Source organism: Panthera leo, chromosome D4 (assembly GCF_018350215.1).
Source record: "Panthera leo isolate Ple1 chromosome D4, P.leo_Ple1_pat1.1, whole genome shotgun sequence".
NCBI lineage: Eukaryota > Metazoa > Chordata > Mammalia > Carnivora > Felidae > Panthera > Panthera leo.
The window spans coordinates 48,250,389-48,271,459 of NC_056691.1; the positions used below are offsets into that span (position 1 = coordinate 48,250,389).

Below are 21,071 nucleotides of genomic sequence, written 5' to 3' on the forward strand. Positions count from 1 at the left end.
TACTCCCAGGCTTCTTCAGCTTAATTAGTTGTAAAAGATGAATTGTGTATAAGCAAAAACTGAGAAGAGCTGTAGTGTCCAAGGGGCTTGGGCTTAAAATATTAAAATACTGAATATTAAGGGGCACCTGGGTGGCTCAGTTGGTTAAACACCGACTTCAGCTCACATCATGATCTTACGGTCTGTGGGTTTGAGCCCTGCATTAGGCTCTGTGCTGACAGCTGGGAGCCTGGAGCCTGCTTCGGATTCTGTCTGTCTCTTTGCCCCTCCCCTGCTTGCACTCTTTCTCTCTCTCAAATATAAAAAAATAAAACATTAAAAAATTAGAATATTAAATATTAAAATATTGGGATATTAGAGATCTAGATGTTTCCACATCCATGAAGAAAAATTTTAAAAAGCAGCCATAATGTAAAATAGTGGCTCCCAGTAACTTCATCAAGTTCTCTCTTTGTTAGAAGTGGACTCAGTTCAGTTTGCTTCATTCTTGGAAGCTTCATCAAAATTCTCCACAGGATCTAGAACTTCCTCCCCCTCCTCTTCTCTGGTAGTAAGTGGTGCTTGTCCAGCCACAGATCGATTGGGTGGGGCTTCAGCCAGTCTTCTTATTAAACTAGGCAGACTGTCTTCACCAAGTTGATTGAAGATCCTGGGTAGCATTTCTGTCCTGTGATGGTGAAAGTGTTCACTGCCCCAGATGCCTGAACTTCAGGCTTGTGAAGGTGGATCACTCTTCCCTGGTTTTGAACATATGCACTTCTTTAGTACCCGAGATACTGTTTACCCCTAACATCTTTAAAGTGGACTGAAGTTTTTTATCATTTGCTGTCGCCTGTTATATGAACCACCTTCCTTCCCCGAGCAGTTTCCTTTCCCACCAAGGCGCATTGTGCTTGCAGTTTGGCGAGTTTTTCCTGGTTCGTGATAGTTTCTTTTATCTTGTTGAAGCGAAATGGGTACACGTGGGGGACTAGGGTTGGCTCTCAGGCGGTTTGGACAGACCAGCTGACGTTAGGTGCGCACCCGCGTATTGTGCACACTTTTTAAATACCTACCGCCTAGTAGGTGGCCTAGCACAGAATCATAAGTATTTAATTAACTCAACTGTGTCATTTTCACTGTAAGGATTTGTTCATTGTTTGACAGTGCCCTATGATAACCTATAGGAGGAATTTTTCTGGACTAAGTACCATGAATATTCCTAATTTCTCTAAATATCTGATGTCAATTTTGACCCCTTTTGATTGACCTAATATGTTTTTTCTTTTCTTCTTGGCCAACAGACATGCAATCCATTTGAGATTCTCTTCTAACAATCAATGTACACATTATGTGGTTTAACCATAAAACAAATTATATTCTTTTATTGGGACATTTTTCTCTTTGCCTAATTTTTCTTTTGCAATTTTGTTTTATTGTATTATATATATTTTAAATATATACCACATATATATCTACATTTATATGTACAAAACCATATTTTTATATGTTTCTTAACATATATTATCTTTTTTTATATAATGACCATTATTATACTGTACTTGGAAGCTTTTTTCAAATGTTTTAAAATGTACAAAATCCTAGGCACTTTAATTGTGTAACTGTTGGCGTTGTTAGACCATATCATCTAGCTATAAGGCTTTAAGTAGCAAGGGCAATTTAGTCTCAGTGAAATTGCTCACTGCTTCAAGGCACCTAATTAGAAATTAAAATACCTAGGTTTTATTTTTTTTAATTCCTCTCCAGCTCTATCTCAGCATATTTTAATCTGAACTATATTTCTCTGTTAAATATGATTACTGAGCAATGACAGAACTCATGGTCATTCATTGCTCATTCATTACCAGTTTTCATTTATAGTTGAAATGAATACTTTCCTCAATTATATTTTTTAATCAATCCCAATCCTTTCTTTTTTACATAAGAGATATTAAGCCTTGAGAAAATTTCTGCAGAGTAATAAAACCTGTTAGATTAGATTAATATACATGGGCTGCTCAACTATTATTAATTTAGACAGACTTTCATTTTTCCTTTTTTGATTACACAGGACATTGATTTATGGTACATGAAATAACCAAATAGCACTTTTGAAATTTAAAATTCTAGAGTTCTCCTTACATTATTGGCCTTGAACTCAGCTATTTTGTCCTTTAAAATATAAAATAGATACCCTTTTTAATTGAAAGGTATATATTGCCTAGTGTAGCAAGTATATTACCTAAATGTTTGCCTGAGATTAATGGGTCATTTTTAATGTCATTAATGTGTGCCATTGAGTCACCACAGAACTTAGCATATCGTAAAACCTTTTATATTTTCTTCGTTAGTCTCATTGTAGTATACTTACAATGCCTAGAATACCAATAATGTTGGCTTTAACTTTTTAACTTGTTTTGTTGCTTATGTCTTTTGAGTTTTCGTTCCAAGTCCAGAAAGAAATGATGTTGATAAGGCTACTGCTTCCTCCCAGTCTGTTGCATGCTGAGAATATTTTAGAAATAGTTGGTTATGTATCTTTAGGAAACTAAGGTGCTCAAAACTGTTGCCCAGGCTCCATTTGACTGACCCTGGGCCCCTCAGTGGCCAAAAAAGAATTTTAGTTGCTGGAAAGTCCTCTCTATGCCTAAATGTGAGTGTGTATATATACATAAACATCTCCTCTAAAATATGTTGGACTGATACTCCATCAGAGGTCACATATATTGGCTCCTATAACCTTGCCAGGTTGATGTCCTTAGCTGACATATGCCAAATACTTGTCAGTGACATCCCCAAAATTCATGCAGTCAATACTATTGAGTACCTTTTCTGTACAGCCATTTTCTAGGCACTGGTGATAGTAGAAATAAATATAAAGATACAGCCTGTATTCTCATGAAATCTGCATGTCAGTGGTTGGGACAGAGATATAAGGTTTTAATTCATTAATGGCAAAATTAAATAAATAAAATTTGGAAAAGTGCTACAGAGGAGAAATGTAAGTTGCTATAATAACTAACAAGTGAGGAAGCCTAACCTAATCCTGGAAGGCAGGAGAGACTTCTTGAGTCAGCCATAATGCATAGATAGGATGAGGAGGAAAGGTCCTGATCAGAAAAGCCTGGTAAGTTCTAAGAACTGTGGTGGAGCCACTATAGGTAAATCTGCATTAGAAGGCAAGAAGGTGAAAAGCACCAGAAGTTACTCTTGAGTTAGGCCGAGCCCAGACCCTGTTAGACTTTAGAGGCCATGTTTTATAAGTTGATTTCATTTTTTTTTAACTTTATTTATTTATTCTGAGTGAGGGTGAGCATGAGCATGGGTGGGAAAGGAGCAGAGAGAGGGCGTGCGGTGAGGGGGGTTGGGGGGTGGGGTGAGCAAGAATCCCAAGCAGGCTCCAGACTGCTAGTGCGTAGCCTGGCATGAGGCTGGAACTCAGGAACCATGAGATCACAACCTGAGCCAAAATCAACTGAGCCTAATCAACCAACTGAGCCACCCAGGCGCCCCTTGAATTCTTCTTAATGCTAAAGAAATCCAGCACCTGTGGAGACATTAGGACCCGTTAAACATGATGAATAGTAGGTCAAGCATAAAGGGATAATGGTTCCTAATCTCTCAGCTTTGATGTAGAGATTGCAAATATTCTGAGACTTCTTGATGAATAGTAGATTGAGTCAAAATCATACGAGGTCAGACTAAAAGTACAAACAGGTCTCTTTCAGAGACTTTTTAACCCACCATTAGAGTTGACCCTTATCAGCATAAGCATGAGTTTGAGTTTGATGTATAAAAGTCCAGTTTTGGAGCAATATATACAAACTGGGGGGAAATGCTTTGGAAATATCCGCGTGCAGTGTCCTACGTTGCAAATTTCTCTATTTCCTTGTAGCGTCAATAAAGCAGTCCAGCTTGTAAAACAACCCTTGGCTTTTCAGTGTATCTTGCTGTTGCTGATGTGGAAGAGTATAATGGTCACAAGTATAAAAGGCTCTTTTACATTAAATTACACAGAATAAATTTCCCTGCTCAGAAGATGATAGCAGCTGATTTCTTCAATTTACTCACAGAAGATTCTAACACTAAATCTGAAGCTACCACAGAGTGATCTAACTTTGAAGATTACAGTGATGATAATGGGGCTTCTAGTGAACTAAATTAATGTTTATGGCCTTTTCTTTTCTGCTTTCATTGTTGTTGCTGCGGCTACTCCTGCTGATGCTTGGTTTTGGTGTGTGTGGCTTTCTCAGTAGTGTTGGCTTTAAGAACAGATAGAATACTCGTGCAAATCAATCAGATTCCACAAAGGCTTACATTTCTGTAGGATTGACAGTGATGTTTAATAGACTATTCCTTTTCCTCCGCAAGTTTTAGTTTTGCTACCAAGTTTTAACTTCTTTTTAAAACTTCCTTGAATACGAAATGATACTAGTCATGGGTGCTTAGATTCTCTTTAAGAACACTCTGTATTTCCTTAATTGATACATATATTTTATATAATGTTTGTATGATTCCCACTGTTTATTATATTTCTGTTGAGTTAAATCCTATATTTTTAGGTTTACTCTCTTTTATTATTTTTTTGATTAAATTTTGTTTTAAGTCTATTTGAGAGAGAGAGAGAACACACAAATGGGGGAGGAACACAGAGAGAGATTGAGAGAGAGAGAGAGAGAGAGAATCTCAAACAGGCTCCACAGTGTCAGTGCAGAGCTCAACACGGGGCTCAATCCCACGAACCATGAGTTTGAGACCTGAACAGAAATCAAGAGTCAGATGCTTAACCAACTGAGCCACCCAGGCACCCCTCTTTTACTGTTTCTTAAAAAGCAAACTCATTATGATTTCTGCAAAACTTCAAGTATATCAGATTCTCATATCTATCATATTTTATGTTATTTTTAGAGATACTACTCGGAATTGTTTTGTTTTCTTTTTCAAAATTTGAATTCTCAGTAAGAAGCTCTTTTTAATGGCTCTTTAGTTTTCCACCAAATGTGTATAACTTATTTAAACTATTACCAGTTGATTGAAAATTTTCACTTCCAGTATTCACCTACCTTTCTTCAGTAGAGCGATAAGAAGAATTATAGAGCGACTGGCCTTAGAATATCAAGTCACCATGCATTACAGCAAATAGGAGAATGGGCTTCCCCCTGTTCGGCAGGAATGAATGAATGAAACTCAGTTTCCTATAGATCATGTTGTGCTTTTCCCTGAGAAGCTTGAATCTGAATTTTCATAAGGACCTGGAAAGCTAACTTACTGAGAAGAATCCTTAGAAAATTCTCCTTGCAGCTAAAATTGACATGTACATTGTTTGATGTCAGAGGCCTCCCTGTTTATTCTTGCCAAAGAATGCTTCTTTATTTATACCATAAATAGGTAAAGTGGCAGGGGGCCTTGTCCCTCATTGGGAATACTATCTCACTGTCCACAGCAAGTCTCTTCCTGGGATGGTGATAATACAGTGAATAGTGGCTCTTCCTGTATTTGGTGTTCAGGTTTCCTTTATAAAGCCCTTCCCTTAATTTGCAGGGCATGACATTTTTGTATTCACTTTCCTACAACCTTGGTACATGAATTTTTATAAGCATTTCTGATCGTTTCTCTGAACGACAACAACAACAAAAGAGATGACTAACAAATATTTACAGCATTTTATTATAATTGAAATGCCAGGAAATTTGCTAAGCATTCATGCATGTTCTTTTATTTAATTAATTATTATCTCTTTTTTTTCTTTTCAAAATTATTTTTGATTTTTTAAAATTTTAATTCCAGTGTAGTGAAAATACAGTGTTACATTAGATTTCAGGTATATAATATAGTGATTCAATAGTTCCTTATATTACTGCTTATCAAGATTAAGTGTTCTCTTAATCCTTTTCACCTATTTCACCCATCCCCCACCCATTAATTAATTAATTTGATGGAAGCTTAATAAGCCCATGTTACAGTTGAGAAGACTGAGAATTTAAGAACGTAAGTATCTTGCCTGGGGTCACATAGGTAATTAATATAGAGCTCATTTCTGAGTTCAGCTCAGAAAGGAAGAAACCACACTTCTTTTCTGAAACTGGAGGAAAGGGAGTGCTAGAGATCATTCTGATGGAGTCAGAAGCAGGTGTTCTGGGGTTAAGGAAGTAAGGCAGAGGGAAAATGGGAAGCTCTGTGCAAAGATGAGAGCTTTAAGATGTTTAACTTGAAAAGTCTGTTTTGTCCATTTCAGGTCCACTTCAAGTCAAGTTTGTCACATTCAAATAGGCTTGAAAAGTCAATTTCAAGTCCATTTTGGACTTGAAAGCCCATAGCTGAAGAAGAGATAAAGTGAGGCTTATTTTCATATAACAGCAACTAGGGCTTTGTAGGAGTTGTTCAATTTGTCTTAATTTCAGAGTGAAGGGTTAAGATGAAAAGCAAAGCTATCCCCACTTACCAATTTTCTTTTAGATTTAAGGGAATTGGTAAGATATTACTATGGAGAATTATGAACCGTAATACAAGCTAAGGCGGTTGCCATAAATGCAAAATGGGAGGCCTTTGGGCCTGTTGGTGCAAAAATAGTGAATTGGCAACAAGGAGGTAAGTGAATATTCAGATGATGTCTGGGCTCTAAGATAAACAGAGGATGAAAGAATTTAAAGATTGCCTAAAAGACAGAAACTGTGAATGAGAGCCAAGATTCAGTTATGTCAAGGGCAGGCGAAAATTCCTGAGTAAAGGCTGAAGGTGTCCTTGTTCTTAACAACCAGATGGGAAGAGTCAGTATTCTGATTAGAAGTAGAAGACAGACTCCGGGGATGGAATGCAACGTTCGCTGAAAGATAATGAGAAGACAGAAAATATCTTGATGCTTAATTTTTAAATATATATTTTTCTATTTTGAATGCTTTTATTTTTTGAGAGAGAGCCCAGGTGCATAAGCTGAGGAGGAGCAGAGACAAAGGATTCATTGTGGGCTCTGCACTGACAACAGGGAGCCTTATGTGGGGCTCAAACTCCAGAACTGCCAGACTCTATACGAGCTGAAGTTTGCCACTCAATGGACAGAGCCACTCAGGCGCCCTGAGGCTTAATTTAGAAAGGACAATTGTGAGCATAATTCACAGGGTCTTTATATCTGCAAGTTCCTACCTAACTTTCCAATATTTCATTAATGCAGATTTCTGAAGTTACTATTAAACTCAGTTCTCTAATACATAAAATCTTCTAAGTAAACTTTAAAAACCATGATAGGTAACTTCTTTTTTGACTTTGGACTAAAATACAACCTTCTTGGCTGTGCTATTTTAACAAGGAACTAGAGGCTATAATCAACCAAATCAATCTTGGCAGTTTACATTTAAAATTTTGTTATTTATTGAAAGAAAATGTGTCTATCTCCATGCTAACATCACATAGACTATGTATTTTTCACACCTAGAAAAGTATTTTTCTTCTACGTCTCAAGAAGTCACAATAGGAATTGAGATCAACTGTATGTTGAGTGCATTAATTTTGCCTACTTTTGGTTTGATACTTGAGTTGACTATAAACTATAAAGAATTGATATGTCTGGGCAACAGAAAGTTATCTGAAATGATATTTTTGGAGGACCATATGTATCTTTCTTGAATGGGTTTATTGCATTCTGTGATAGCATTCTTCCTTGAGGTTCATTTTAAACAAAAGGGGAGAACCTATAGTAACATCCAATAAAACAAACAAAAAGCAATATTGTAAAAAAAAAAAAAAAAAAAAATTCCAGTTCAAAAGGTAGCAGTGATTGTGCCCCAACCGTTAACAGACTAATACAAGGAGTGATGACCTTGTGGAGTTTGTTGGTGATGAGGTCATAAAATGTGACAAAAAGAGATTGCAGTTTTTATTGTTCCATTGATTTCACCTTTTCCCTTTCGATATGAAGTTGGCTAAAAGACTTTATTTTGTTACTCACTGAGTCTGGGGAGTGTGCAGAGAGAATGATGTTGGTTTCTAATAGGTGCTAACTATATTGAGAGGAGGTCAAGCAAGTTTACATCAAGAAAGAACTAAGCTGAAACTTGCATTTTCCATAAATCCAGGGTGTATGATGAAAATTATAATAGTCTCATTAGATAATATGCACACATCAAGAGCAGATGGGCTTTCAGAAAACAAAGAACTTATTTTCAGGAAATCTTTCTGATTATATAAAGAGACTATATAAAGAAAGGCAAATATAGAACATTATTAGTGTCATAGAAGTGATATTTTGTGATTTTTTTTTTTTACATATTCCCATTTTGTTACATCTGTTCAGGTTTTCTGATCTTAATCTGTGCTCAGCTCGTGACACAGATTTAGTATAATACATACTAAGACAGAAAGGTAAGTAGGGACAGTTTCTGCCTTAATTTTTTACTTCTACAAACTTTCTACCAAATGACCAATATTTTATTTAATACAACATGACATTTGGACTTTAAGAGCCCACTGTTCAGGAGAAAGAACAAATTCCCATTTTTTTCTTTTTTTTTTTTTTAACTTTTATTTATTTTCGAGTGACAGAGACAGAGTGCAAGTGGGGGAGGAGCAGAGAGAGAGGGAGACACAGAACCCAAAGCAGGTTACAGGCTCCGAGCTGTCAGCACAGAGCCTGATGTGGGGCTTGAACCCACGAACTGAACTGCGAGATCATGACCTGGGCTGAAGTTGGACACCTAACTGACTGAGCCACTCAGGTGCCACCCCCCCTCCGCCTTTTTCTTATTTTTAACTTACAATGAACCAGTAGGGCTGATTTGAGTAAAATTTTAGAAATGGAATTAAAATGTACTGGCTGTGTAGAAGACTCTTTATACTCTCCTGGGGTAGAACCAGTGAGGAAATATTACAACTGTTTAATCTTGAGAAAGTCATTTAATTTTTCTGACTGTTTACTCATGTGTAAAATGAGAGGAATAGACTGGCTTTCCAGATCAAACATACCGTGTTTCTGTGATATGTGATACACCGGTGAGATAAATTCTTTCTTCAAAAATACCAAAACCAATCTAAATAGATGAGTTAAGTCAACTACAAAGGAACATATAATCCACCAGTGTTCAGCTGCTGCCCAAAAAGTAAAATGGCATGGTCAGTAAAGGTTTGAGGACATTGCCTCAAAAGCAAAGAGGCACAGAGAAAATAAATCACATTATTTGGAAAAGAGAAATGAGACTCATCAGGTTTAGTGTATTCAAGATTTCTAGAGTTTTAAGACTGAAGTTCAAACTTCTGGTACCTGATTTATAAAATAAATGCTTTTCTCATTATTCCTTGATCTGTCCTTTCTCAGAAGTTCATATTGAGAACTGCTTGAATGATAAGAATGGATGGTTTTGTTAGAAACTTTATAATAAATTGATTTACTCAAGTAAATTGATTTACCATGTCTGGACATGGTCTATATGGCATTAGTACTAACATGCATGAAAAATTTTCCTTAAAAACTAAAATGAGAGGGGCACCTGGGTGGCTCAGTTGATTAAGTGTCTGATTCTTGATTTTGGCTCAGGTCATGATCACATGATTTGTGAAATTGAGCTCTGCATTGGGCTCTGCATTGACAGCACAGAGCCTACTTGGGATTCTCTCCCTCCCTCCCTCTCTCTCTCCCTCTCTCTCTGTCCCTCCCCCCCAACTCACTTGCTTTCTCTCTCTTAAATACATAAACATTAAAGTAAAAAAATAAAATTATAGAAATGAAAATACTTCATTTGTGAGTGAGTGTTCAGGATATCTAAACCAAACTATTCAATTTATAAGTTTACAAAATAAACTTTAACTGAGAGCTTAAACAATATTTTTAAGGTCACATGGCTAGTTAGAAGAAGTATAAAATGGACTATAACCTGTAACCCATAATTCTAACTTGAAGCTAAAAGCTCTTTACTTGGGAAGCTTTACCATGGAAAAAATAGCTATGAGCTTTTATTATAGGAAGTTTTAATAGCATTAAAAATTTTCATGGCTGTATTCATAAAAATTTGATCTCTTTGTCCATTGTATTGGTTGTCTCCAAAACTCAGTATAGAATCTGATATAATCAAACATGGGACAATTGCCTTAAAGAAGTAATAAAGACAAGAACAAGAACTTGTAATGCAAGGTGCATACTTCATGGCTTCGAAACAAAATTTTAAAATCATAAAAATCTGTTGGAGATCCCTATGATTTGGTTACAAGCTACCTTCCTCACATAGTTTATTACCTTTTTCTCCCTCTGTCTGAGCTCTCTACTGAAGCTAAATGTAGGCATCTTCCCTTGCTGTATTCATGCCTTACGTTTTACCAACTATGATCACTAGCCATTTCACTCCTTTGGAGTGCCTTTCTGTTACCATTTCTTGAAGCCTTACTTCTCCTTCAAATATCTTTTCTTGTGCAAGATCAACCATTTCTATGTAGTTTTTACTAGTTACTCCTTCTAGTTATGGTTTCAGTATCCTCTGAGCCCTTAGACAGTCTTCACCATTTATACCACTCTTTTGATTTTTATCTCCCAATGCCATGCTGTTTCTTCCTGAGCTGCAGTTGTTAATGGCCACCCAATATTTCAAGTACTTCTTCATCTAGCTTCAATTGCTCTGAAGTCCCAGTAGTTCTGACTTCCTTTATGGTCAGGTCAGTTAATTTCCTCGAGAAAAAATTTTGTCCTAGATAGAGAGGAAATAAACAAGACAATAAATAAATTTAACTTGATACAAAGCGGACATGCCCACAGCAACTGCAAGTCACAGAGCTAACATTTGAATTAAGTCCTTCTTTCCATCTAATCCTGTGTCCTTTTTCATAATGCCTCATTGGAAATCCATGCCACACTACTACATGATTCTATACTATTGATTACCAATTCTAATTTTGTGGCACCTTGATTGTTTCTCGTTGGTAAGAAATGATTCATGGAAATCTCAAAAAAAAAAAACCAACTCTTGAATTCTTTTCAGTTTCAAGGTAAAGACTGTCAAACCTCTAGAAAACTATACACTTTGGTGAAATGGAACCAAGAACATGAAAAATGCTTAAAGACATGGGGAGGTACAGATAGAAGAATTGTATACCTTCTCATTTTACATAAATGGAAAAGGAGATCCTTTGAATCCCACACAGTTAGTAGCAATTATTTTTCTGAGAAGCCACCCATTTGCTCTTTCATTGACCATTTAATTTGTCATCATCATGATTAGCATTATTAGTAGTAGAATTAGTGATAATAAGATACAGCAGGTGTTATGGCTTGATGATGCATTGGATTACTCTTCGTTATACCTGGTGTTTTCTTAGTGCTTTATTATGGTTTCTCATTATATTCTAGGCCTTTTCAATATATCTGAACCATCCTTTAATTGTAGGTGACACACATAGAATCTGGAACCTAACATTTATTGAAAAAAAATATATATATTGAATATATATATGTTGAATATATATATATATATATATATATATATATATATATATATATATATATATGTATTTATTTAAGAGAAAATGAGCATAAGCGAGGGAGAGGAGCAGAGGAGGAGAGAGAGAGGGGTGCGGGAATATCTTAAGCAGGCTGAGATCATGACGTGAGCTGAAATGAAGAGTTGGACACCCAACCTACTGAGTCACCCAGGTGCCCTATTGAATATATCTTTATTGGCTTTCACAGTAAATGGATATATGAATAATATGGTTATTGAAAACTCTTATTTTAAAATAAAAAATGGGTGTATAAAGCTAAAATAAATGATTATCTATTAGATGGAAGAAAACCTCTCACTATGATAAATAATTTACTTACACTCTTTGTCAAATTAAATACAAAAAAGAATCCCAGAAACAAATCATTATTGAGGAATTTTGTCAAAATGGAATTTAGATCATGCCACTCTTCTGTTATAATCCCTCCAGTGGCTTCCCAGTTCTCAGGATAAAAGCATTTGCCAGTGCTTCCAGGATAGTGGCTTCCAAGGCACAACATTTTATGACTTTATTCCTCTTCCCCCATCTTCCTTAGTCACATGACCACTATGCAGTTTCTTTTCGAGGCCAGGTATCTTCCAGCATTAGAGCCATTTTCTTTACCTCTGCCAAGGATACTCTTTCCCCAGGTAACCATGGGGTTAGTGTTTTCACTTCCCTCAGCTTCTTCTGTATTAGGGAGATCTTCCCTAACTACCCTATGTAAAATTGCCACTTCCCTGTCCCATGCACCGCATAGACACACACACACACACACACACACACACACACACACACACAGTGCAGTATCATTCTTTATTGCTTCATTAGTTTTCAAAATACTTAATACATAGCACTCATCACCTTCTAAAGAACCATAAAGAATACATACTTTAAGTTGATGCTGATCAATTGGTTGGTTGGTTTGTTGGCATATCCTCTGGGCCTAAATCAGTGTGTGGAATACAGTAAGTGCATAATAAATGAGTAGCCAAGTCGGTATTAGCTATAGTATATCAAAAATGAATATTTCAGTCTCAGTGTTTCTGCCATTTACCAAGGCGTATTTAGGTTTTGAATGGCAAAGAAAATTTTTTCAGAGTATTTTTCTCCATGGAATTGTGTTCACTTACTTCCCTTTTGTGAGTTTTTTTTTTCCATGGAGGCTTATATACTTTATGTCTTAGAATTTTTTAGATGATGGAAGTATTTGACAATTGAAGTTAGTTTCATAAAATAGAATTTTTATTCTAAGGTGTAATGATAGTACTGATACATGCAATTCCTAGATCATCCCTCATTTTAGCTGAGACTAAATATATATATTTTTTTACCAAAAGAACAGAAAATGGGCTGAGTTGTTTTACTTCTTTTCTCAATTGAAATCACACAGTTCAGGGATGAGCAGTGACAGCTGGTGGCTCTGATTTGCCTCACCCTCCGCTTTTGATTTTGATTTGTTTGGCTTTTAATAGCCAATAAGCAAAAATAGTTTTTATTTTTTTTAAATGGTTGCATTTAAAATTATTATTCAAGTATCCACACAATATCCTTGCTTTTTTCCTGTTGACCTGCAAAGCCTGAAGTATTTTCTAATCTTGCCCCTTTATTTTTTAATGTTTGTTTATTTATTCTTGAGACAGAGAGCACGAGAAGGGAAGGGGCAGAGAGAGAGAGAGACACAAAATCCAAAGCAGGCCCCAGGCTCCCAGCTGTCAGCACAGAGCCCGACATGAGTCTTGAACCCATGAACAGTAAGGTTATGACCTGAGCCGAAGTCAGACGCTTAACCAAATGAGCCACCCAAGGGCCCCTACTATCTTGTCATTTAAGAGTTTACCAACCCCTTTTCTTTTTTTTTTTTTAATTTTTTTTTTTAATGTTTATTTATTTTTGAGACAGAGAGAGACAGAGCATGAACGGGGGAGGGTCAGAGAGAGGGAGACACAGAATCTGAAACAGGCTTCAGGCTCTGAGCTGTCAGCACAGAGCCCGACGTGGGGCTTGAACTCACGGACCGCGAGATCATGACCTGGGCCGAAGTTGGCCGCTTAACCGACTGAGCCACCCAGGCGCCCCCAACCCCTTTTCTAGTTACTTGATATGGAATAAGGATTTAAAAGTCACTAATTAGGAAATGAGTAGCTCCCATTCGTGAAGAACCCACTATGTGCTTTGCACTGTGATAAACACTTTTTATATTTCAAATCCTTAATATTTGTGCAAGTAAGATAATTTTGGTCACAGCTTTATATGTGAGGTTCATAAAGGTAAATGATAGCCAATATAATATTAGCAGCTTCCCCATCAGATTAACAATCAACTATTTTGGGATGAAAACCCTTGTCTTCCAAACTTCCCACATTCTATCTCTCCTCAACCTTGCTGCCAAATAATAGTAAAAGTAGCAGAAGCCAGGCACCTGGGTGGCATAGTCTTTTGAGCATCTGACTTCTCATGGTTCATGAGTTCAAGCCCTGCATCAGACTCTCTGTTGTCAACATGGAACCAGCTTCAGATCCTCTGTCTCTCTCTCTCTCTCTCTCTGCCCCTCACCACCTCCCCCCGCCGCCCCACACTCACGTGCGTTCTCTCTCTCTCAAAACTAAATACACATTAAAAAAAATTTTTTTAAGTAGCAGGAGCAACAACAATAAGGCTAGCTAAGAAAACAAAAAAATAAGACTTAATGAATAAACTTTCAACTTAGGGTTCAAAACTTCCTGATGGTCAGTCTGCTGCCTTAGTTTTCAGGACCATCTTCTATTTTCTGCTTTTTTTCAGTAATATATAATGCAAGATGGAGTTTGTCAGCTGGTGGCCAGGAAAATAAAGAATTCTTGCCAATATCCAAATGTCCCATCTGGTGGTTGGTCATGACTCTGTGCTTTCCACATGTTACCACCACTGGGGGGTGCATCCTAATCTCTGAACGGTAGGCCGTGAACAGAAACGGGTTACTAAAATAAAATCAGATGTTCCCCAGGTAAAGCCAACAGGAGCTGAGTGTCTCGTCATAAATATTTGGAAATACGTTGATCATATGAATAGTATTTTTTGAAAACTGCACTGAAATCTTTGAATATGTAGGTTTTGGAGACATTCTACCCTGAGAGAATAGTTTGTATGCTTATTTCTTTTATGGATAAAGACCAAATTAAGTAGTTCTCAAGTGTGAATTAACACTGGATGATTTAATAGAAAAATTGTTTATAAACATTTTCATTAGACCTATGTGAAATCCAAAGTATATAGTAAGTGACATAGTGCGCTTGAAAGAAAACTGAAATAAGAGGCAATGAGAAGTGTCCAATCCATGCTTTTCATATTACCTTTTGTGAGGTGTACAACTAGCTTTTAAATAAGGTAATCCTGGAGTGCCTGGGTGGCTCAGTCAGTTAAACGTCCAACTTCAGCTCAGGTCATGATCTCACGGTTGGTGGGCCCGAGCGTCATGTCAGGCTCTGTGCTGATAGCTCAGAACCTGGAGCCTGTTTCGGATTCTGTGTCTTCCTATTTCTCTGCCCCTCCCCCTCTTGCACTCTGTTTCTCAAAAATAAATAAACATTAAAAAATTTGTTTTTAAAAATAAGGTTGTCCATGGGGGGGTCATCACCAATTATTTAATATTTTCCATTTGTAAATTAAAAAAAATTAATGTTTTATTTATTTTTGAGAGAGAGAGAGAGAGAGCGAGCGCTGGGCAAGGGCAGAGAGAGGGAGACAGAATCCAGAAAGCAGACTCCAGGCTCCCAGCTGTCAGCACAGAGCCTGACGCTTGGCTCAAACCGTGAACCACAAGATCATGACCTGAGCTGAAGTCAAACACCCAACCGACTGAGCCACCCAGATGCCCCTCCATTTGTAAATTTTAAATAATAATGTTCATTACAAAACTATACATACAGACGTATACGCACATACAAATGTAAACATACATAACTACCTCTAATTACCTTTCTATAAATGTGGATTTTTTTTTTCCTTTTTAAGTTAAGACAACCATTAAGATAAGTCCATTTCCTAAGGAACTATAGCATATCCTGCTTTTAGTGTATTGTGTTTACAATTCCTGCTGATTTTCCTGATTGAGTTGCTTGCTGTTTAGCATTTTGCTGAGATGAATAGGCAGGCAGTCAGCTCAGAACATAACATTACATATGAGTCACTGTCTAATGATACAGTGTTAGTCTGGTATACAATCTAAAACAAAGGTAAATAAATTGGGAAAAAATGGAAATGACTTGAATCTAGGAAATATTGGTAAGATGGCAGTTCAGAATACTGGGAGGTGATTTCTGTAGTATTTCCACAATTAAATAATGCAGAATTATGGAAATACATTTTCACCCATTTATTTTGCCATTCTATGTTGTATGTATACAATGATTGTAAGGGGGAACCATAAACCTGTATATTCCCAGGGAATATAATTCTCTTTACCTGGCAGCTTCTATATGTATCATATAGCTGTTGAATTCGTTACATAGTAAATACAAATTGAATTAATACTGAATCAATAAACTGAAATGAGTTGAATTTATTTTGAATTAAAGAAATTAAAAGGCAAAAAATGGTAATGATTTCGAGACTTTCTGGCAGAGATGGTGAAAAATAAATAGAAGGATAAGGAAATATTTCACCAAATCCAGTCAAATTGCTCTTTAACTAAAAGTCAAATTATTAGCTTTAAACTTTATTTAATAGGTACGTCTAAGGCTATTTCATTTTGCCATGGCAGTTGGGTATTTATTTATTTTTAGCATAAAAGGAATTTAAAAATATTTACACACAACTGTAGGAATTATTAGAGCATCAGCATGCATTAGAGTTGAAACTAACTGCCAAGATAAATTGTTGGACATTTGTAGGACCTAAAATTATCACCTGAATCCAGTGAACAATAATACCTTCTCTTCTTAAAACCTGTGTTCTTAAAGTCCATCTTTGGAACCTGGAAGTAAAATGTGTTACACACAGAGCCTAAACTGTGCTCTGAAATTTACAGTGTTAGGCCAGACTGAGTAACCTGAAGGAATCCCTGAAAGTCGCTTGATCCTCTTTTAAGCTTAAAGGAAAGTGATGGTAGTAAATTCTGTACTGTTGGCCTTAGGCCCATTGCAAGCTACTAGCAAGGGCAGTTTTCATAGCAGACGTTGTAGTTTGAGGAGGAAGAAGACTTTGTTTTCTTGTCGTACGTGTTGTTGAAAATTTGTTAAATGCATGGCTTTAACAACCTGCCAAACTGCTTTAACATACTGTAGCAGCCACCAAGGTAGTGATTTTCTTCTGTGCCTCATTGAAAATAAAAGGCGAAGATCTTCTCTAGCTTCCAAACAGAATTAGGGCCCTCAGGTTGGCAGTAACTTGGGAGACCATCTTATGTATGGACATTTACTGTTTTTTTATACAATGAGAAAACGAGATCCAAAAACTTAAGAGAAGTTGGCAAGTGTTTTACAGTGCGGCCCAAACTAGAATCTGAGTAATTGGACTCCCACTCACCTGTTGTTCTGTCATTCACTGACACCAGGTTGTGATGCATGGGATGTTTGGGAGAAGAGGGAATGATTACCTTCTATGTTCTTAGATCCAGGATTGTTTGTGAAAAGGCAGTTTCTGTTTTGCTGGCATGGAGTGATAAGAGCCATTTACCTGAAAAATATTGTGTCCCTCATTGTTAGCAAATAAAATTTGAATTTTATGATGTCTATTCTGTGGATATAGTCTTGGCATACATACATTATTTAGATACTGAGTGCTAAAAAGATAAAAACACAACATTACTTCTCAGTGTTACTATAAATATGATAAAACAGTAATGTAGATAATATAAAAATCGTAAATATGTAACACACCTTAAGGTTTTGGTTGCTCAAAAATCCATCTTCTCAATTAGGTGTTACTTGACATTAACTTTTTTTTTTTTTGACAACTTATAAACTAATAAATAGAAAGCTATCCCAGAAGGGTACTTTGGGCCACGAAGAAGTTATTCTGCAGTTCAATATATGATACCACAGTCCACTGAGTGTATAGGCCACTCGGAGATAATGTGGAGCTTAAAGCTTATTAAAGTATATTGCCATTTACTTTGACCCTTGACAAATTCTATTCTTCAAGGTTTTTCCTCTGCCTTCCTTTTCCCCCTCTTGACAGGTAATGATTTCAAAAGATCTATTAGATATTATATGCATAATGAAAGTGCAAAGCTTGCTGTCAGGTACAATAGACTGCAGTTTTTATTTGAGGCCTCAAAGTTAAACTGTGTCACAGGTATCTGGAAGGTCAGTGAGGACTGTGCCTTTTTCCTATCTCATTTCTTTGGCAGGTATTGGCAAAGTTACTTGGTTAATACATAATAGTCTTTATAATACATAAAAGTCTTCTCTTCTTCCCCCTTTGTCTTGAAGGCCCATTTATTCTTCCATAAGGAGAAGGTCAGTGACGTTTTCTGTTGTAATGGCTTCCTTCCTATTCATTGTTACGCACTTTGTAAGTTCGCATTAATATATAACAATAAAAGTGGCTCCTTACTTTTTTCTTATAAATAAACATCATATTGTCTATTTGTCTAAAGACACATTCTCAAATATCAACTTTAAAGCATCAGCCATAATTCTACCACTATTTCCATTTGTGTATATTCTTTTCCATACACCTAATACTTGTTTATATAATCACTATCAGAGTATATATACCACATTTATATATCTTTTTCCCTTAAAATTTTGCTCTTATGAATTATGAATAGTAGCCATAGTAGTCTTATAATGGCTATAATCTTACCATTTCAATGTACCAGGCTCTATTTATTTATTTATTTATTTACTTGTTTATTTATTTATTAAAAAATTTTTTTTAAATGTTTATTTATTTTTGAGACAGAGACAGAGCGTGAGCAGGAGAGGGGCAGAGAGAGAGGGAGACACAGAATCTGAAACAGGCTCCAGGCTCTGAGCTGTCAACACAGGGCCCAATGTGGGGCTCAAACCCACGAACTGTGAGATCATGACCTGGGCCGAGGTCAGACACTTAACCGACTGAGCCACCCAGGCACCCCAACCAGGCTCTATTTAATGTGTCCTCATAATTTGGACTTTTTTTTTTTTTTTTTTTAGTATCACTGATAATGATGCAACAATTGTTTTCATGCATGCTGTTTGAAATTCTATTGTACTCTTTCCTTAGAGTAAAATCCTACCACCAGAATGACTTAGACAAGGCATGTACATTGTAAAAAATTTGTTATAAGTTCTCATAATTCCCAAAAGGTCTGTACAAAATTAAAATGTCACCTGCTTTGAATGAAGATGCCAACATGACATGGCATGAAAGCCATGGCAAACATTCTGTGTGGTCATTTATGTTTGGTTTGTTACAAAATTTTTGCTCATTCTTCCAGGTGATCTTTGGCAATTCTTGATAACTTTCAAAAAAGAAGGGTGGCCTAAGTTTTATTCTACTAATTTTATTTCTTTTTGTATAAATCCCTCATAACCTTTCATATACTTATGTTGGAAACTTCACTTAAAAAAATGTTTATTGGGGTGCCTGGGTGGCTCCGTCAGTTAAGCGTCCAACTTCAGCTCAGGTCATGATCTCGTGGTCCATGAGTTCAAGCCCCACGTGGGGCTCTGTGCTGACAGCTCAGAGCCTGGAGCCTGCTTCCGATTCTGTGTCTCCCTCTCTCTGTGACCCTCCCCCGTTCATGCTCTGCCTCTCTCTGTCTCAAAAATAAATAAACATTAAAAAAAATTTAAAAAATGTTTATTTATTTTGAGAGAAAGTGCTGGCACGGGAGAAGGGCAGAGAGAGAGAGAGAGAGAGAGAGAGAGAGAGAGAGAGAGAGAGAGAGAGAATTTGAAGCAGGCTCCACATTCAACACAGAGCCTGAGGAAGGTGGACTTCACGACCACGAGATCATAACCTAAGCAGTTATTAAGAGTCAGTCACTTAACCCACTGAGCCACACACCCCAGAAACCTCATTTTTTTCTGATAAATGTTTGAACTATTACATGTCTTAATTGTTACCTTTCTATTTTTATTTTTTTAATTATTATTATTATTATTATTATTATTATCATTGATTTTTAACGTTTATTTGTTTTTGAGACAGAGAGCATGAACAGGGGAGGGTCAGAGAAAGAGGGAGACACAGAATCTGAAACAGGCTCCAGGCTCTGAGCTGTCAGCACAGAGCCTGACGCGGGGCTCGAGCCCACGGACCGCGAGATCATGACCTGAGCCGAAGTCGGACGATTAACGGACTGAGCCACCCAGGCACCCCTCTATTTTTATTTTTTATAAGACCAAAGTTTGACCAAAGTAGTTTGTGTTTTGTTTTGCCCAGTTTTTTGATGATTTCTTCTGTGATTTCAAAGCTGGAAAATTCATAATTGCTTCACATGGATAACAAATATTCCTTATCTCTTAGGAGCATTTTTATATAGATCTACAAGTGTTTGCTTTTATGTGAAGTTTATCATGGTGCACGACGTTATGCATATAACCCACCTTGCCTATTTTTCCCTCTCCTCAAGTTTTTATTCAATTTTTCTAAGATTGCTTTCCACTATTTATGTAATGCTTTTGAATTTATGGTTTTGGAATTCTCATGACATCTGAAGAAAAATATGTCCTGGAAATAGATATTTTTGAGGTATCTCCATCAGGTAAAATTTCGAGAACCGTGGCTGATAAGTTGGTAATGATTACCATACATTTTTTTTTCTTGAATTTTATTACAAGATAAGTTCAGGGAAAAAAATCATGGACATTTTAAGAGCTAGTGCATGGTTTGGAGTGAAGAGTAGTAGATAGCTAATCTCATATATTGTGTTTTTATCTAGATCCTTATTTTATTTCTTTGCATTATAGCTTTTACAAGTTAAAACTTGGATGAAATACTCCTTTTGATTTTTTTGGGGGGGAAATTTTCTCCTTGCATATCTATTAGTTTTGGCTTTATGCATTTTTATGGGATTTAATTGAGTCATTTAGGTTTATTAATATTATTTAAGTGTCATGTTTTTATTAAAATATCTGGTTTCTATAGTCATTAGAAGTTTTATTTTATCTAGCACAGATTAGTGGTATATATATTTAATTTCTGTTAAATTTATGAATTAGCCTAGCCGTCATTTCCCGTTTAGTCTTTTACGGTATTTTGGTATTTTTGAGGCTTATTGTTAGTCACAAGTTATTGGGATTTTTTAAAATACTGTTTGTGAGTCTTCATCTGTTGTCTTTGCTGATTTTATTCATTAGTAAATTTAAATCACAATCATTATATATACTATTGGTCTGTCATCTTATTTGCTTTTAAATCAAATTGGCAGGAAGCTCTCTTTTCAAATGCTTTTGAATAATGCACCTTTCAAATCTTATAAGATTTTCAATGTGAATATCAAACTAACATTATTTGTGATTAACTTTCTATTCAACAAATTTTTTCATGCCATTATCTCCAATAATAACCTATTGCATCACAATTATATTCCTCCTTTATTATGAATTTTTTCAGTATTGAATTATTAATGGCTCGATACCTCTTATTCTATTTTCTATTTCTGCTATCTATCACAAGATTAAAAACTAGGATCATAATTTAGACTTTATAACAGCTCTGTTTGG

General features: G+C 36.2%; 1 pseudogene; it reads right to left on the bottom strand.

Annotated features, from left to right (window-relative positions):
• Positions 1–471: 471 nt before the first annotated feature.
• Positions 472–21,071, bottom strand: part of LOC122204558 — a 135,205-nt pseudogene continuing 114,605 nt past the window's right edge.